The sequence below is a fragment of the Chlorocebus sabaeus genome, chromosome 22, assembly GCF_047675955.1.
Source record: "Chlorocebus sabaeus isolate Y175 chromosome 22, mChlSab1.0.hap1, whole genome shotgun sequence".
Classification (NCBI taxonomy): Eukaryota; Metazoa; Chordata; class Mammalia; order Primates; family Cercopithecidae; genus Chlorocebus; species Chlorocebus sabaeus.
The window spans coordinates 91,826,098-91,843,149 of NC_132925.1; the positions used below are offsets into that span (position 1 = coordinate 91,826,098).

At 41.6% G+C, this 17,052-nt stretch overlaps 1 protein-coding gene across 10 annotated transcripts in view; it reads left to right on the top strand.

The window, feature by feature from the left end:
* Positions 1-17,052, top strand: part of MAP4 (microtubule associated protein 4) — a 221,976-nt gene that overhangs the window by 49,245 nt on the left and 155,679 nt on the right. The window lies entirely within an intron of this gene.

A 17,052-nucleotide genomic window follows, 5' to 3' on the forward strand; every position in this document is an offset into this window, starting at 1 on the left:
ATGGTGCGATAACTGATAGTTAAATAGAATACAAAAATCCATACGAGGAGGACATGCCATTTTAAAAAGGAGAGCTATATGATGCTATTTCCAATAGATAGATATAGCTGGACTTACCTTCTTTACCCCTGAGAAACTAAAGCATTCTAAGTTAGCATAGGAAACAATCAGAATGATAATACCTCCTACCTTTTCCCCCTGCTTCCTGATTTGGGATATAGGACAGAAAAGAAATTCTACTTTTAGTTGAGAACTCAGGGATGACTTTGAACAAATGTATTTGTTAATCTCTTTGGACTTTTTCTCACTTTTAAAATGAGGAGTTTGGTTTCAAATGCTCTTTCTAAAGTTTTGTGTTTCAGTTGGAAATATTAGGTGTGCACATCGCCAAGTTACTTTGTTTTGTTTCTGTGTACATGAATAAGCTTTTATTAGACTTGGTCATTGTTGTCTCTCTGTGATCAACAAGGATAAGTTAGCTTCCAAGAGTACCAGTGGTAGAACTTTAAGATTTGATGCTTTAATGGAGAGTCAGCTAGTTTGCAGTGACTAGAGACTTGTAAGTTAATTGATATATACACTTTTTCTGTATTTATTAAGTTTCTCTGGGGAATTGTAGATTTTTTCAGAGTGCAGTTTTAGGTCATGGATCAGATTTGAGTTGGAAGTAAATACTGGTTATTACTATAATTTTTTGTTTGTTTTGGGTTTTGAGACAGAGTCTTTCTCTGTCGCCCAGGCTGGAGTGCAGTGCCACAGTCTCAGCTCACTGCAACCTCTGTCACCTGGGTTCAAGCGATTCTCCTGCCTCAGCCTCCTGAGTAGCTGGGATTACAGGTGCCTGCCACCACACCTGGCTAATTTTTTTTTTTTCTGAGACAGATTCTTGCTCTGTTGCCCAGGCTGGAGTGTAGTGGCGTGATCTCAGGCTGACTGCAACCCCCGCCTCCCAGATTCAAGTAACTCTCCTGCCTCAGTCTCCCTAGTAGCTGGGATTATAGGCACACGCCACCACATCCATCTAATTTTTTTATTTTTATTTTTTTAGTAGAGATGCAGTTTCACCATGCTGGCCAGGCTGCTCTTAAACTCCTGACCTCAATTTTCATACATTATTATTAACTAAAGCTCATAGTTTATTTAGATTTCCTTAATTTTTACCTAGATACCTTTTTCTGTTCTAGGATCTCATCTAGGATACCACATTATGTTTAGTTATCATACTTAGCTTTCTCTTGGCTATGACAGTTTCTTACACCTTCCTTGTTTTTGATGACTGACAGTTTTGAGGAGTACTGGTCTGGTATTTTGCAGAACGTCCCTCAGTCTGATCTTTTTTTCATGATTAGACAGGGGTTATGCTTTTTAGAAGGAAGATCACAGAGGTAGAGTGCCACTCTCATCACATTATATCAAGGGTGCATATTGTCAAATCATGTCAGCATGATTTATATGTGTGTGTGTGTGTGTGTTTTGCTTTATCACTGAAACTGGAGTGCGGTGCTGTGATCACAGCTCACTGGAACCTCCTGGACTCAAGCTTCCTCTCAACTCAGCTTCCCAAATAGCTGGGACCATAGGCATGTGCCACCAAGCCCAGCTAATTTTTTTTGAGAAAGAGTCTTGCTTGTTGCCCAGGCTGGAGTGCAGTGGCACGATCGTGGCTTACTGCAACCTTGGCCTCCAGGGCTCAAGTGATCCTCCCACCTCAGCCTCCCGAGTAGCTGGGACTACAGGCACATACCACCATGCCTGGCTAATTTTTTTTTTTTTTGCTTGTTTTTGTTTTTGTTTGTTTGTTTTTTTGAGATGGAGTCTTGCTCTGTCGCCCAGGCTGGAGTGTAATGGTGCGACCTTGGCTCACTGTAACTTCCGCCTCCTGGGTTCAAGCGGTTCTCCTGCCTCAGCCTCCTCAGTAGCTGGGATTACAGGCATGTGCCACCATGCCTGACTAACTTTCTGTATTTTTAGTAGAGGCAGGGTTTCACTATGTTAGCCAGGATGGTCTCAATCTCCTGATCTTGTGATCCCCCCACCTCGGCTTCCCAAAGTGTTGGGATTACAGGCGTGAGCCACTGAGCCCAGCCTAATTTTTGTATTTTTCATAGAGATGGGGTTTCACCATGTTGCCCAAGTTGGTGTCAGAACTCCTGGGCTCAAGGGAACCTCCTGCCTTGTCCTGCCAAAGTGCTGGGATTACAGGCGTGAGCCACTGCGCCCAGCTGATTTATCACTGTTGATACTAGTCTTGATCACTTGGCTTAGGTAGTGTTTGTCACATTTCTCTTTCCCCCCCATTTTCATATTGTACTCTTTAGAAAGGAGGTCACTGTGTGCTGTGCACACGTAAAGGATGAAGGGTTATGTTCCACCTCCTGAAAGTGGAGTATCTTGTTATTTGGAATTCCTCACTGAAGACTTGCTTATTCTCATTTATTTATTCAGTTATTTGTTTATATTGTTCCAGCTTTGGTCATTGGGAACTTTTTTAGTTGACTCCTGTGTTCCTTTGACTTACTCCTATCCTTTTTTTTTTTTTTTGAGACGGAGTCTCACTCTGTCACCCAGGTTGGAGTGCAGTGGTGTGATCTCAGCTCACTGCTACCTCCACCTCCTGGGTTCAAGCAATTCTCCTGCCTTAGCCTCCCGAGCAGCTGGGATTACAGGCACCCACCCATGCCCGGTTAATATTTGTATTTTTTGTAGAGACGAGTTTTAACCATGTTGGCCAGGCTGGTCTTGAACTCCTGACTTCAGGTGATCTGCCTGCCTTGACCTCCCAAAGTGCTAGGATTACAGGCGTGAGCCACCTCACCTGGCCAACTTACCCCTATCAGTTTTTGTTTTTTTTTTTTAATCACTTCCTAACTTTCTGGCAATACAAGGTACTTCAGGCTCATCTTGAATATTTTGTTCCTCAGTCCTAGAATTAGTCATTTCTCCAAAGAGTCTTGGTTTCTTTATCAGAGAGTGGTACTAGAAACCAACATCTGGGTGCGAGGTATGCTGTTGCTTTACTGGGGTGTCCCCTGAAGATTTTAATTAAACTTCATCTGAGTTTGAAAGGACTGGAAATGCTGTGTTTAAATTTTTTTTTTTTTTTCTAATTGAGACAGGGTTTCACTATGTTGCTAAGACTGATCTCAAACTCTTAGCCTTAGATAATCCTCCCACCTCAACCTTTCAAAGTGGTGGGATTACAGACGTGAGCCACCACACCTGGCCAGAAATGCCATATATATATAATATGTAATTATATTACATAGGAATGTATAATACATATAATACATATAAATATTTTTTGAGATGGAGTCTTGCTCTGTTGCTCTGTGCAGTAGCGATCTCGGCTCACTGCAACCTCTGCCTCCTGGGTTCAAGCGATTTCCCTACCTTAGCCTCCTGAGTAGCTGGGACTACAGGTGCACACCTCCACGCCCAGCTAATTTTTTGTGTTTTAATAGAGACGGGGTTTCACCGCGTTAGCCAGGATGGCCTTGATCTTCTGACCTCGTGATCCTCCCACCTTGGCCTCCTAAAATGCTGGGATTATAGGCCAATGCTAGAGTACATTGGCGCGAATTTTGGCTTGCTACAACCTCTGCCTCCTGGGTTCGAGTGATTCTCCTGCCTCAGCCTCCCAAGTAGCTGGGACTACAGGCGTGTGCCACCACACCCAGCTAATTTTTGTGTTTTTAGTAGAAATGGGGTTTTGCCATGTCGGCCAGGCTGATCTCACCTGGCCTCAGGTGGTCTGTCCACCTCGGCCTCAGCCTCCAAAAGTGCTGGGATAATAGGCATGAGCCACAGTGCCTGGCCCCTGCAACGTTCTTGAAGTTAAAGTGAGTGAAGTGAAGTTGGTCTCGATTAAGAGCTTATGCTGCAGATATTGTGTGAATGGGTATACAGAGTCAGTTATTTCTCAGCTCCAATATATTGTTGCTAAGTGGAAATACATAGTCATGGCCTGATCTTCGGATTTTTTATTTTTTTGAGAGAGGGTCTTACACTATCACCCAAGGCTGAGGTGCAGTCCTGCAATCATGGGTCACTGCAGCCTTGACCTCCCAGGCTCAAACAATCCTCCCACTTTAGTCTGCTGAGTAGCTGGAACCACAGGTGCATGCTTGGCCAATTTTTTTTTTTTTTTTTTTGTGGACACGGAGTTTCACTATGCTGCCCAGGCTGGTCTCGAGCTCCTGGTCTTAAGTGATCCTCCAATTTCAGCCTCCCAGAGTTCTGAGATTACAAGACTGAGCCAAGGCGCCTGGCCCTGTGTTTTTTTAAAAAGCTCTAAAGCTGTATTTTCATGCAAAGATTACTTATTTTGGAGATACTGGCCATTTTTCAAAACACTATGTGGACCACTGCACCGAGGGGCCTATTTGACCTAGGTTTGCACTCTGAACTGGTGCTTCTCTTGTGGGTTCAGTGAGTATTTATCTTGAGGAGGGAACTCTGGGCTTGGTGGCAGTTGGGAGACTTTTGTCCTGATTGTAGCTCTGTCTCTAGTTTTCTAGATGGCTTTTGGCAAAGGGAGACCACTTTGGATCTCTCTTTTCTGAGTTTTAAAATTTGAGAGTAAACTGGAGAATTTAAGGTTCTCCCTTACTCTTTTTTATTTTACATTTTCGTACATGTGTTTACTTGAGCTGTGAAATGATGACCGTTTATGAGTTGGAGACATCAGGAGGTCTTACTAGTCTTAAGTGCTTTGGGAATAGAGGAGACTATTATGTTTTCTCTAGATACACTTTTTTCTAGGCTACAGAAGATTCTCACCTGCTTTCTGGACTCTTGGCGTACTTGCTGCCTCTAATCATTATCTGGCAGATGTGTACATATTAATAGGTGATGCATATGTTTCTGTTTTTTTAAGTAAAAAACATTTTTTTAAGTAAAAAACATTTGGCCAAATAGTCACTAATTTTTATCCTTTATGTTCATCAACTGAAATTGTGTGTGTAGTAGTTTCTTTGTAAGATAATACAAAGCAGTAAGGACACAGGAGAAGAGTGTGTTTAAAAGATGTTTCTCTTCAGATGTATAGACTTTGCTTTATAGCTCTAATGACAATAGTCCAGGAGCCTCTAAGTCAGCATATTATTATTATTGTTATTATTTTGAGATAGAATTTAACGCTTGTAGCCCAGGCTGGAGTGCAGTGGTACAATCTCAGCTCACTGCAACCTCTGCCTTCTAGGTTCAAGTGATTCTCCTGCTTCAGTCTTCTGAGTAGCTGGGATTATGGGTGTGCGCCACCACACCTGGCTAATTTTTGAATTTAGTAGAGACGGTGTTTCACCACGTCAGCCAGGCTAGGCTCGAACTCGTGACCTCAGGTGAGCTGCCTGCCTTGACCTCCCAAAGTACTGGGATTATAGGTGTGAGCCACCACAACCGGTCGAGTCAGCATATTATTTCTTCTTATAAAATGATGTCGTGGTGGCTCACACCTGTAATCTCATCATTTTGGGAGGCCGAGGTATGCAGATCACCTGAGGTCAGGAGTTGGCGATCAGCCTGGCCGGTGTGGTGAAACCCCGTCTCTACTAATAATACAAAAATTAGCTGGGCGTGGTGATGCACACCTGTACTCCCCGCTACTTGGGAGGCTAAGGCATCAAAATTGCTTGAACTCAGGAGGTGGAGGTTGCAGTGAGCCGAGATCGCACCACTGCACTCTAGCCTGCACGACAGAGACTCTGTCTCAAAAAAAAGAGAGTGTGTGTAGGTATGTATACCTAATAAAAATTGGTGCTTTTTAAAAACACAGTGCTTGTCATTTACTATTAAATCAAGCCATATGAAATCACATTTTATCAGTAAATAAATGGTCAAATATCCACAATCCTATATAGTTCTAATAGCTACTCAAGAAATTTTGTCGACATGAAGAGAGTCAAATCATAAAATGGTAGACTGAAAAAGAACTTTGTAGAGAATTCTTTTCTTTTTACAAACGGAGGTGACCAGGAGGTCGAGGCTGCAGTAAGTCATGGTCATGCCACTGCACTCCAGCCTGGGCACCAGAGTGAGACCCTGCTTCAAAAAAAAAAAAAGAAAGAAAGAAATGATTGCACTGCCTTTTTGTGGTTTTGGAACAAATATTGGGATAATAACTTTTACTTACAAATGTAGCACAGAAGTCTTTTATTGTGTAAAAGTCCCTGAATAGAAAGTCAGGAGACCTGTTTCTCCTACCAACTAGTATAATTTTTGGAAAGCTCATTGTTCATCAGTTTCCTTACTTGTAAAATGAGGATGTTAGATATGTAAGATCTCTGTATTAATTAGGATAGTTGTTGCTATCTCTTTAACATAACTAGCATTTCAGTGACTTAACACAATAATGGTTTATTTCTTGCTCACATCATAGTCTGAGTGTTTGGCCTGTGGCTGTCATGTAATTGAGGGATTTCAACTCCTTCCATCTGGTGTCTTGGAGTCTCCTGCTGGATTCTTTGTATTTAGTTGGTTGATAGCAAAGAGCACCAGCAAGGAGAATTTCATAAAGTGCTTTGTAGTGAAGCATATTTCTTCAGCTCACATTGCATTGTCTAGAACCCCCTCACATGGTCTCAACTTCTAACTCTAAGGGAAATAGGAAATGTCTTTCTGAGCACCCAGGGAGAAGAAACAGAATTCCCGTATTTGCCACAGTCCCTTTCATTTTGTACATTTTTTGATTTTTTTTTTTAAAGGCAGAGTCAAACTGTGTTGCCCAGGCTGGAGTGCAGTGGTGTGATCTCAGCTCACTGCAACCTCTGCCTCCCAGGTTCAAGCAATTCTCCTGCCTCAGCCTCCCGAATAGCTGGGACTACAGGCGTGCTCCAGCATGCCCAGCTAATTTTTGTATTTTTAGTAGAGACAGGATTTCACCATGTTGGCCTGGATGGTCTCGATCTCTTGACCTCATGATCCACCTGCCTTGGCCTCCCCAAGTGCTGGGATTACAGGTGTGAGCCTCTGCACCCGGCCCATTTTTTTCATTCTTTATTCACAACCAAATACTTTCTCCTATTGCATATTGCTTTTTGTATCTTTAGTTACCCTGAATTTACTTCCAAATTAGTTGGAAGGGGTTTAGTATTGCAAGTCAAAGCAGCTGTTTGGTGCTTGCTATGTTTAGAAGAGGGTCTCCCCCTGACTCCTGCCATTCCCAGATGATTATGTTTGTGTTTTTTGTTAGTAGTTTCATTTGTGGTGTAAGTTTGCCTTTTATAATGTCATGGCTTGCTTAGTTTTAAATGATTAAAAATACATCAATTGCAAAAATCTCCCAGTGCTTGTATAAGAAAAACAATAGCATATTGAACACAGCCAACATCAGAGGGAAAGTCATTGTCTACCATGTTCAGTCTAGCAGCCTGCTAGCAGAAGGGAAAACAGACAAACCTTATACTGTCTTTTAAAGGTCAGCACATGTAGACTCCAGACCAATAGAGAAACACATTCCAGTGGGCAGGCAAAGTTCTCTTTGACTTCTGCCCACTTAAGAGTAAACTCAGAGAGTCAGCAAAAGTCTTTCAGTTGATTTCAGCTGCTGTTTTGGAGTCATCTCCATCTTTCCGCCTCCTTCTCTTTTCTCCTTTTTTGTTCTTTCTTGATATATTGTACATGTTCTTTTGTATGTAAATACAAAATATCCTTCTTTCTGGATCCATCTTATGTTAGTAAATTTGATAAGAGTGTTCTAAGGTTTATTTCTTTAAAATATATAATGTAGAATAATGCCATAGTTCAGTTTGCCTTATGCTTGGATTAGTACTTTCTTGTGTAGTTCTCTTTCAGTAAACTGCTCCCCTCCCCTGTTTTTAATTGCACCTTTTTTCTTTTTTTTTTGAGACGGAGTCTCGCTCTGTCGCCCAGGCTGGAGTGCAGTGGCCGGATCTCAGCTCACTGCAAGCTTCGCCTCCTGGGTTTAGGCCATTCTCCTGCCTCAGCCTCCTGAGTAGCTGGGACTACAGGCGCCCGCCACCTCGCCCGGCTAGTTTTTTGTGTTTTTTAGTAGAGATGGGATTTCACCGTGTTAGCCAGGATGGTCTCGATCTCCTGACCTCGTGATCCGCCCGTCTCAGCCTCCCAAAGTGCTGGGATTACAGGCTTGCGCCACCGCGCCCGGCCAATTGCACCTTTTTTCAATGCCATTTGCACCACGTGTCTAAGTCATTGGTCTTTTTAAATTACACTTCGGAAAGGTTAATTTTGGACAGAGTTGTTTCTAGTTCCTAGTGCATTATCGTCATCCTAAGATTGCATTTCATTTCTCTTGTAGGCGAATGGTACTATTTCTTGGATTCTGTAGCTTTCATAGGATGCTGTGTTCATTTTTCATTTCCTGGAGTCTGTGCTGAAGTTCATTTTCAGAAAGAATGCATGGAAAATAATTTTTTTTTTTTTTTTTAATCTGAAATGGAGTGTTGCTCTGTTGCCCAGGCTGGAGTGCAGTGGCGCGATCTTGGCTCACTGCAACCTCTGCCTCCCAGGTTTAAGTGATTCTTCTGCCTCAGCCTCCCGAGTAGCTGGGACTATAGGCACATGCCACCGTGCACAGCTGATTTTGCTGTGTTTTTAGTACAGACGGGGTTTCACCATGTTGGCCAGAATAGTGTCCATCTCTTGACTTTGTGATCCACTCGCCTCGGCCTCCCAAAGTGCTGGGATTACAGGCGTGAGCCTCCATGCCCGGCCAATAATTTTTTTTTTATTGTGTGTTTGAATTTCCCATTTTAGCCTTCACTTAATGGATGAGTTGGCTGTAAAAATCTAGCTTCAAAATAGTTTTTCTCACTTTTAAAGGCATCACTTCGTTTTTTAAAAAAATCATTTAGTGTTACAATTAGAAATAAGCCCATCTGTTTCTTATAACTTGGTAAGTACTGCTGAGGGGAATTTCCCTCCCTCCCTTCTTGCCACCTTGCCCAGGCTGTATTCAAATTCCTGGGCTCAAATGATCCTCCCACCTCATCCTCTTCTTTTCACTTTTCTCTTTTCCTTCTCCTGTCCCTGTCTCTCTACTCTCTCCATTATCCGTTCGTTTTCTTCATCTGCCTCCATGATCATGAAAATATTCACCATGTTATTGTTTACCATTCACATTTAGGGCTGCCATCCACCTGGAATTACTTTTTGTATATACTGTGAGGTAGAGCTCAAAATATCCAGTTGACCCAGCACCACTTATGGAAAAGACAGTTAATTCCCCCACTGTTTTGCAGTGTCACATTTGTGAGATATTAAGTATCCATATGCCTTGTGGTTCGTTTCAAAACCATTCTCTTGCATTGGCCTCTTTTTGTTGTTTTTTTTCCCCCCCAGATGTTCAGCACACCGAGTACATTGGCCTCTGTCTTGGTGGTTGTGCAGGTACCATAATGTCTTCATTACTGTATTTATGTATTTTTAGTTTCAAACATACGACATTGCCATAGGTTAGAAACTCATCAGTTTTCAGCATTTTCACATGGTTCAATCCATCAGTGAGTTTTGATATCCAGTAGTTTCAGTTCCTCTAAGTTTGTTCTCAAAGATTATCTTAGCTGTTCTTGGCTTTTTAAATTCTATATAAAACTTAGGATCAACTTTTCAGTTTAATTTGAAAAGAAAAAACCTACTGGACTTTGCTTGGGGTTATGTTAAATCTATAGATTAGGCCGGGCGCGGTAGCTCACGCCTGTAATCCCAACACTTTAGGAGGACAAGGCAGGCAGATCACAAGGTCATGAGCTTGAGAACAGCCTGGCCAACATGGTGAAACCCTGTCTCTACTAAAAATACAAAAATTAGCCGGGCACGGTGACACGTCTGTGATCCCAGCTATTCAGGAGGCTGAGGCAGGAGAATTGCTTGAACCTGGGAGGCGGAGGTTGCAGTGAGCCGAGATTGTGTGCCTCTGCACTCCAGCCTGGGCAGCAGAGTGAGACTGCATCTCAAAAAAAGTAAATAAATAAAATGTGTGTATATATATACACACACACACATTAGTTTGGGGATAGTTGATACCTTTAAAATATCAAGTCTGGAAATAGTACATGATTGTGATCCTGCCATTTATTTAAGTCTTTAATTTCTTTCAATTTTTTTTGTTTTCTATGTAGCAGTCGTAGATACCTTTTATTAATTATTCTTAGGCAATTTTTAAAATGCTATTGTAAATGTTTTTTTTTTGTTTGTTTGTTTTTTTTGAGACAGAATCTTGCTCTGTTGTCCAGGCTGGAGGGCAGTGGCGCAATCTCAGCTCACTGCAACCACCACCTCCCAGGTGATTCTCCTGCCTCAGCCTCCCAAGTAGCTAGGATTACAGGCATGCGCCACCATGACCGGCTAATTTTTGTATTTCTAGTAGAGATGGGGTTTTGCCATGTTGGCCAGGCTGGTCTCAAACTTCTGGCTTCAAGTGATCTGCCAGCCTCAGCCTCCCAAAGTGCTGGGATTACAGGCATGAGCCACTGCACACGGTGGTATTTTAAATTTTTTAAATTTCCTATTGTTTTTGCTGGTACATAGGAATATAATTGGGTTTTTAATTTTAGAGTTCAACAACCTTGATTAATTTACTAATTCTAATCGTTATTTAGTTTTCTATGTATGTACTCAGGTTGCCTCCAAATAATGAGTTATCTTTTTTTACTTCATAATCCTTATGGTTTTTTTTTTTTTTGAGATGGAGTCTGGCTCTGTCGCCCAGGCTGGAGTGCAGTGGCCGGATCTCAGCTCACTGCAAGCTCTGCCTCCCGGGTTTACGCCATTCTCCTGCCTCAGCCTCCCGAGTAGCTGGGACTACAGGCGCCTGCCACCTCGCCCAGCTAGTTTTTTTGTGTTTTTTTTTAGTAGAGACGGGGTTTCACCGTGTTAGCCAGGATGGTCTCGATCTCCTGACCTCGTGATCCGCCCGTCTCAGCCTCCCAAAGTGCTGGGATTACAGGCTTGAGCCACCGCGCCCGGCCAATCCTTATGGTTTTTTTTTTTTTTTTTTTTTTTTTTTGAGACGGAGTCTCGCTTTGTCTCCCGGGCTGGAGTGCAGTGGCCGGATCTCAGCTCACTGCAAGCTCCGCCTTCTGGGTTTACGCCATTCTCCTGCCTCAGCCTCCCGAGTAGCTGGGACTACAGGCGCCCACCACCTCGCCCGGCTAGTTTTTTGTATTTTTTTAGTAGAGACGGAGTTTCACCGTGTTAGCCAGGATGCCTTATGGTTTTTAAAAACAATGCATATGCCTTTAATGTTTTATCTTGGCTCATTACACAATATTGATTAGAAGTGGCAATAGTGTACATTCTCATTTCTATCCAATCTCAAGGGAATGATACTAATTTGAGAGAGGTTTTCTTTTTTTCTTTGTAGCTACCCTTTGTCAGATAAAGGATGTATCTTCTATCCTAATTTGCTGAGTCTTTCTTTTCCCAGAACCTTTTCTGATTCTGAGAGGTGAGCTTTTAGTTTCTTAATCTGTTATTGTGGTGTATGTTAATAGATTTATGGCCTTATAGGTTTCTCCTAAAAGCACTCCTTTAGTAAATCACTTGCACAAAAATCCGTGCCTCAGATTCTACATCTAGTAAACTGATTCTAAAACACCTTTCTGACAAGGGGGAATGTGATGTCTTTCTGGTGTTAAGTTGTATTAATCCTGTGTTGTATTTCATTTCAGTGAATTTTATCTTGAACGGATTAGGTAGATTGTTGATTAATTCAGTGACCCTCAATTGTGGGTGCCTCTCAGAATCAACTTTAAGGAAGTATCTCTGTGTCATGATTACCCTTACTGCAAGAAAACTAACAACACTGAGATTTTGGGTGCAGTAGCACATGCTTCTAGTCCCAGCTACCCAGGAGGCTGAGACTGGAGGATCGCTTGAGCCCAAGAGCTTGAAGCTGTAGTGCACAATGAGCACACCTGTGACTAGCCAGTGCACTCCAGCCTGGACAACATAGTGAGACCTTGCCTCTTAAAAAAACAAAAACAAAACAACAACAACAAATAAAACTTATACTGCTTAACCCTGTCCCTGAACAATTCTGATTCTCTCTCTGTGTGTGTGTGTGTGTTTTAAACTTTTAACTCAGATTTTTACTTGTATTTCAGGTAAAATATTAAAAGTTATGTTACTAATAACTTGAAAGATCTCTTCAATTTTTGCTTGTTCAATTTTCATTTAATAATGATATTCCCCCCTCTTTTTGAAAGCATCTGTAAGATATTAGGTCAAAGTAAGGCCTTTGCCACAACTACAAAATGCTTGTTAAGTACTTTCCACTTTTCTTCATTTTGACTGATATAGAGTGAAACTTCACTTTGCTTAATGGGAGAAGTTTTTCTTTTCTTTTGTTATTTATTGTTTTCAAGACAGGGCCTCGCTCTGTAGCCCAGGCTGGAGCAGTGGTGCTATCACAGCTCACTGCAGCCTTGAACTTACCTTGCTCAAGTGATCCGCCCACCTCAGCCTCCCAAGTAGCTGGGACCACAGGTGTGCAGGCTAATTTTAAAATGTTTTCTGTGGAGACGCAGTCTCAACTGTGTTGCCCAGGCTGGTCTTGAACTCTTGGGCTCAAGCAGTTTTCCTGCCTCAGTCTCCCAGAATGCTGGGATTATAGGCATGAATCACCAGGCCCAGCTGAAAGAGAATTTTTTCTTTAATAAAATATTTCTCAAAAGCTAAGAGCTGATCAAGTATGAGTATTCTTCCATTCTTCCAATCTCCTCAGCACTAAGTCATCCTAAAGTTACATGATATGCTTATTACTTTCTGATAGATAATATGAGCTGATAACTATAGAGATTTAATATTTTAATAATTATAAAAGTTTTATGTTTATATGATCATATTAACATGATGGTAGTAGCTGATACCTTTCTGTATTTCTCTCTCTGTCTCTCAGAGATGTGGTCTCACTTTCTTGCCCAGACTGGAGTACAGTGTTGTAATCATAGCTCACTGCATTCTCAAGCTCCTGGGCTCAAGGAATCCTACTGCCTCAACCTCCTGAGAGGCTGGCACTACAGGCACACACCACCAAGCCCAACTAATTAAAAAAAATTTTTTTGTAGAGATGGTGTCTTGCCATCTTGCCCAGGCTAGTCTTGAATTCCTGGGCTCAAGTGGTCTTCCTGCTTTGGCCTCCCAAAGTTCTGGGATTACAGGTGTGAGTCACCATGCCAGGCCAGTAACTGGTCAACCATCTTGAATATTTGTTTTTGCTATATTGCATCATGTCATGCTTTTCTAAAAGCAGAGAGAGCTATTTTTGTTGCTTTGCCTAATAATGATTAGATGATTAGCATGGAGAGCTGGTTCATACGGTTACTCCTTACTGGCTTTCTTTCCTTAATTCCAGAAAACATGCTTGCTCTTGTACAAACTCAAGAAAGTTTGAGTTTAGAAAGTGGACGAAATGAGGTGAATATTCTTTTTTTTTTTATATTTTGAGACGGAGTCTTGCTGTGTCACCCAGGCTGGAGTGCAGTGGTGTGATTTTGGTTCACTGAAACCTCCACCTCCCAGGTTCAAGAGATTCTCCTGCCTCGCCTCCCAAGTAGCTGGGACTACAGGTGTGCACCACCACGTCTGGCTAATTTTCATATTTTTAGTAGAGAGGGGTTTCACCTTGTTGGCCAGGATGGTCTCAATCTCTTGACCTCGTAATCTGCCCACCTCAGCCTCCCAAAGTGCTGGGATTACAGGCATGAGCCACCGCGCCTGGCCAAGGTGAATATTCATAATTGTTGAGAACCCTTCAGCCTTGAATCTGTTTATTCTTTTTATAGTTGTGAAGAGGTTTTATAATTTTGGAACTTTTGATTAATTTCAAATTAGATTCAATTTCTAATAACTTCCATTGTGTCATTTTAGAAATGTGTTTTTAGCCCCTTGTTTTGTTGGTTTTTATCATTTTGGCCTGTCTCCTGTGTAATCTACTAGGAACAGAGACGGTTTGCACATCACTTTGATGTGGTCCTTCTCTTCTGGGACCAAGCAGTTTACAGGAGCTGGTATATACAACTAACTACAGCGGGGGTCCCCAACACTCGGTCTGCAGACTAGGACCAGTCCATGGCCAGTTAGGAACTGGGCTGTACAGCAGGAGGTGAACAACAGGTGAACAGCATTACATTAACTTTGCAATGAGTGTGCCTGAGTTCTGCCTTCTGTCAGATCAGCTTTAGATTCTCACAGGGGCGTGAACCCTATTGTGAACTGAGCATGTGATGGATCTAGGTTGCATGCTCCTATGAGAATCCTATGAGAATGCCTGATGATCTGAGGTGGAAGAGTTTCATCCTGAAACCATCTCCTCCCCCTCACTTCTCCTGCTATCTGTGGAAAATTGTTTTCCACGAAACCTGTCCCTGATGCCAAAAAGGTTTGGGGACCACTGAACTACAGTATAGGCCAGACTCTACTGTTGTAAGTACTGATGATGTATTAGGTTTGAATACCACTAGGAGAAAGATTCTAAAAAGGAGTCATAGAAAAGGTGGTAAGATAATTGATGTGGACCTTGATTTCAAGACTTTCACAAATGAGGAGGGAGAGAAGATAACTTCAAGCGTGGAGAGCAAATGAACATAGGGTGTACAGTGATAATGTAAGAATGCAGATGGTCCCATGTGACTAAATTGTAGGGAGACCCCACATGGAAAGCTGCTGATGACTATGGTAGGTGATAGGGCTAAGTCTTCTCAGTCAGCCTTGATATCACAGGAAAGAGTGTGGATTTACCAAAAAAAAAAAAAAAAAGAAAAAGACATCTAGGCATTGGGGTCCCTTTAAAGATCAGGTGGAATGTTTTCCTGATGTTCAGGATTCTTCCTGCCTGCCTCCCTCCTTGAAGAAGAAAAAAATAGGTATAAGTAGTAGGTAGGTAAAGGTATATATAAGTGGTATAATTCAAAAAGTATTCGAAGTACAGTGAAGTCATTGTTTCAGATAAAAGCAGAAACTACAAAACTACAAGGTTTTGCTTATTTTGTCATGCACTTCTTCTGTTTTTGGTGTTCTCTGGCTCTTTTAGCCTGATCCTTTGTCCCAGCCTCATTTATAAGTGGCTTGTTTTTTCTATTTCTCATTTTTTTTCATCTGTTAAAGTGAGGGGATTTGATCCTAGATCATTTGAACTGGTGTAAGCCTTTAGAGCCAGGCACGGTGGCTCATGCCTGTAATCCCAGCTCTTTGGGAGGCCGAGGTGGCCACTTGAGGCCAGTAGTTTGAGACCTGTCTGGCCAACACGATGAAACCTCCTCTCTACTGAAAATACAAAAATTAGCCAGGCATGGTGGTATGCACACCTGCAATCGCAGCTACTCAGGAGGTTGAGGCAGGAGAATCACTTGAACCCAGGAGTTGGAGGTTGTAGTGAGCCGAGATCATGCCACTGTATTCTGCATCCTGGGCCAACAGGCCAAGACCCTGTCTCCAAAAAAACAAAACAAAACAAAAAGCCTTTAGAATGTGATTAGAAATAATTTTTGGATTGGTATAGATTAACTCTGAATGTTTTTCTGTGTTAATAAGAGGAAGGAAGTGGGATAAATGTAAAGTTTTTAAAAATGCTCCTTTTTCAAAATTTGGAGGGGTTAGGTATTATTAAGAATCTTTTAAAGTTTTACTCATTTAAAAAATTCAGATAAAATAGAAGATTCATTCTTAAGGATGGTGATATCAGAAATGTAAATGCTGTGTCATTGTCATTTCTTATTTTGGCCTACATAACCAGACTTCAGACATCATGCTGCCTGTATCACATGGCTAACAGTGGGAGGTATCTGGTTTATTCTTCCTGGAGAAATAGATTGAAATTCATTTGAACAGAAATGTTGAAGGCAGGTACCTGATCTAAAGTGCATTTAGTCAGGACTGAACACAAGCTGCCTGGATAGTTCCAGTAAGGAAGCAAGGTAACCTTTTAACTTTGTGATGCAAGGTTTTATGTATGTGAATATGTGTGTGCAAGTATATACAGTATTTTTATATCCAGAGGACAGGGCTCCCTTAAATGGGGGGTAGTGGGGGGGACTCTTTGGTAACTACATCAAAGTAAAATGTAACTTCTTTAAACCTGTATCGGTGTGTTCTTTCATGTAGGAATGTAGCTGTGTGATGGCCTCAGCTATTCTAGTAATCAAGGGCTCTCTGCTGTTGCTAATCCTATGATGAACAGGACAAATGGTGGTTATGAACAGAACCCTGTCAAGCCTGGAAATTCCATCAGTTTGTAATCGCACAGCTGTTGTCCTTGAACTGTGTAGGGAGGAACCTAGGGGTGTACAGTTAATATATTCTACAGGGGGGTTGTAGTTCATTGCTCAGGATAGTCAAGATCTTCCTCAGTTGTCTGTTGCTATCTGCAAGTCTTGTTCGGAGGAGAAGCAGAAGAAATTCAGATTTGTCTGAGGAATCATATGTCTGCGAACTGTGTAAGATGGTAGTTGATTCCTATAGACATCCTTGCTAAAGATTTATTTTTAAGTAAAATACCATTTTGCTTGAAAGTATAAATCAGGATTTTGTGGTTAAATAAATTAAAAACAACACAACTGCCAGACAAAGTTCGGCTTGATGTGTAACAGGCCTCTGAAAGAAGTTCAGTAAGAAACAAATCTGGGTAATAAAGTTAATTAGTAACTAAAAACCTGCTAGGCATACTAAAAAAAAATCTGATGTTGAATATGAAATTATTATGAAGCAGGCTATACCTGTATCCATCAAGATAATAAATGATCTCCCACACTGGCTGCAACGTGGGGTTCCTTTCAAGCCTGAGGAACAAGCACTGTATTTTGGCCACAGCATTCTCACTAATGTCCTAGGATAGCAGCTTAGTGTTGGCTTTAGAATTCTCTGTCATTTAAATGTCATGCAAAAACAAACGTATAAAATAAAATATTAACCCAGATATCTTTACGGTTATGTGTCTTGTCCATAACCCACCCACTCACCCAAAAAAGGACAGGCTATGGATTATAGAGAAAATATAAGGGAGCATTATACGCAGTATCCTCCCTTTAGTAATAATTATTAAAAGTGTATTAAATGGGTTGTTTGGAACTCAAAATG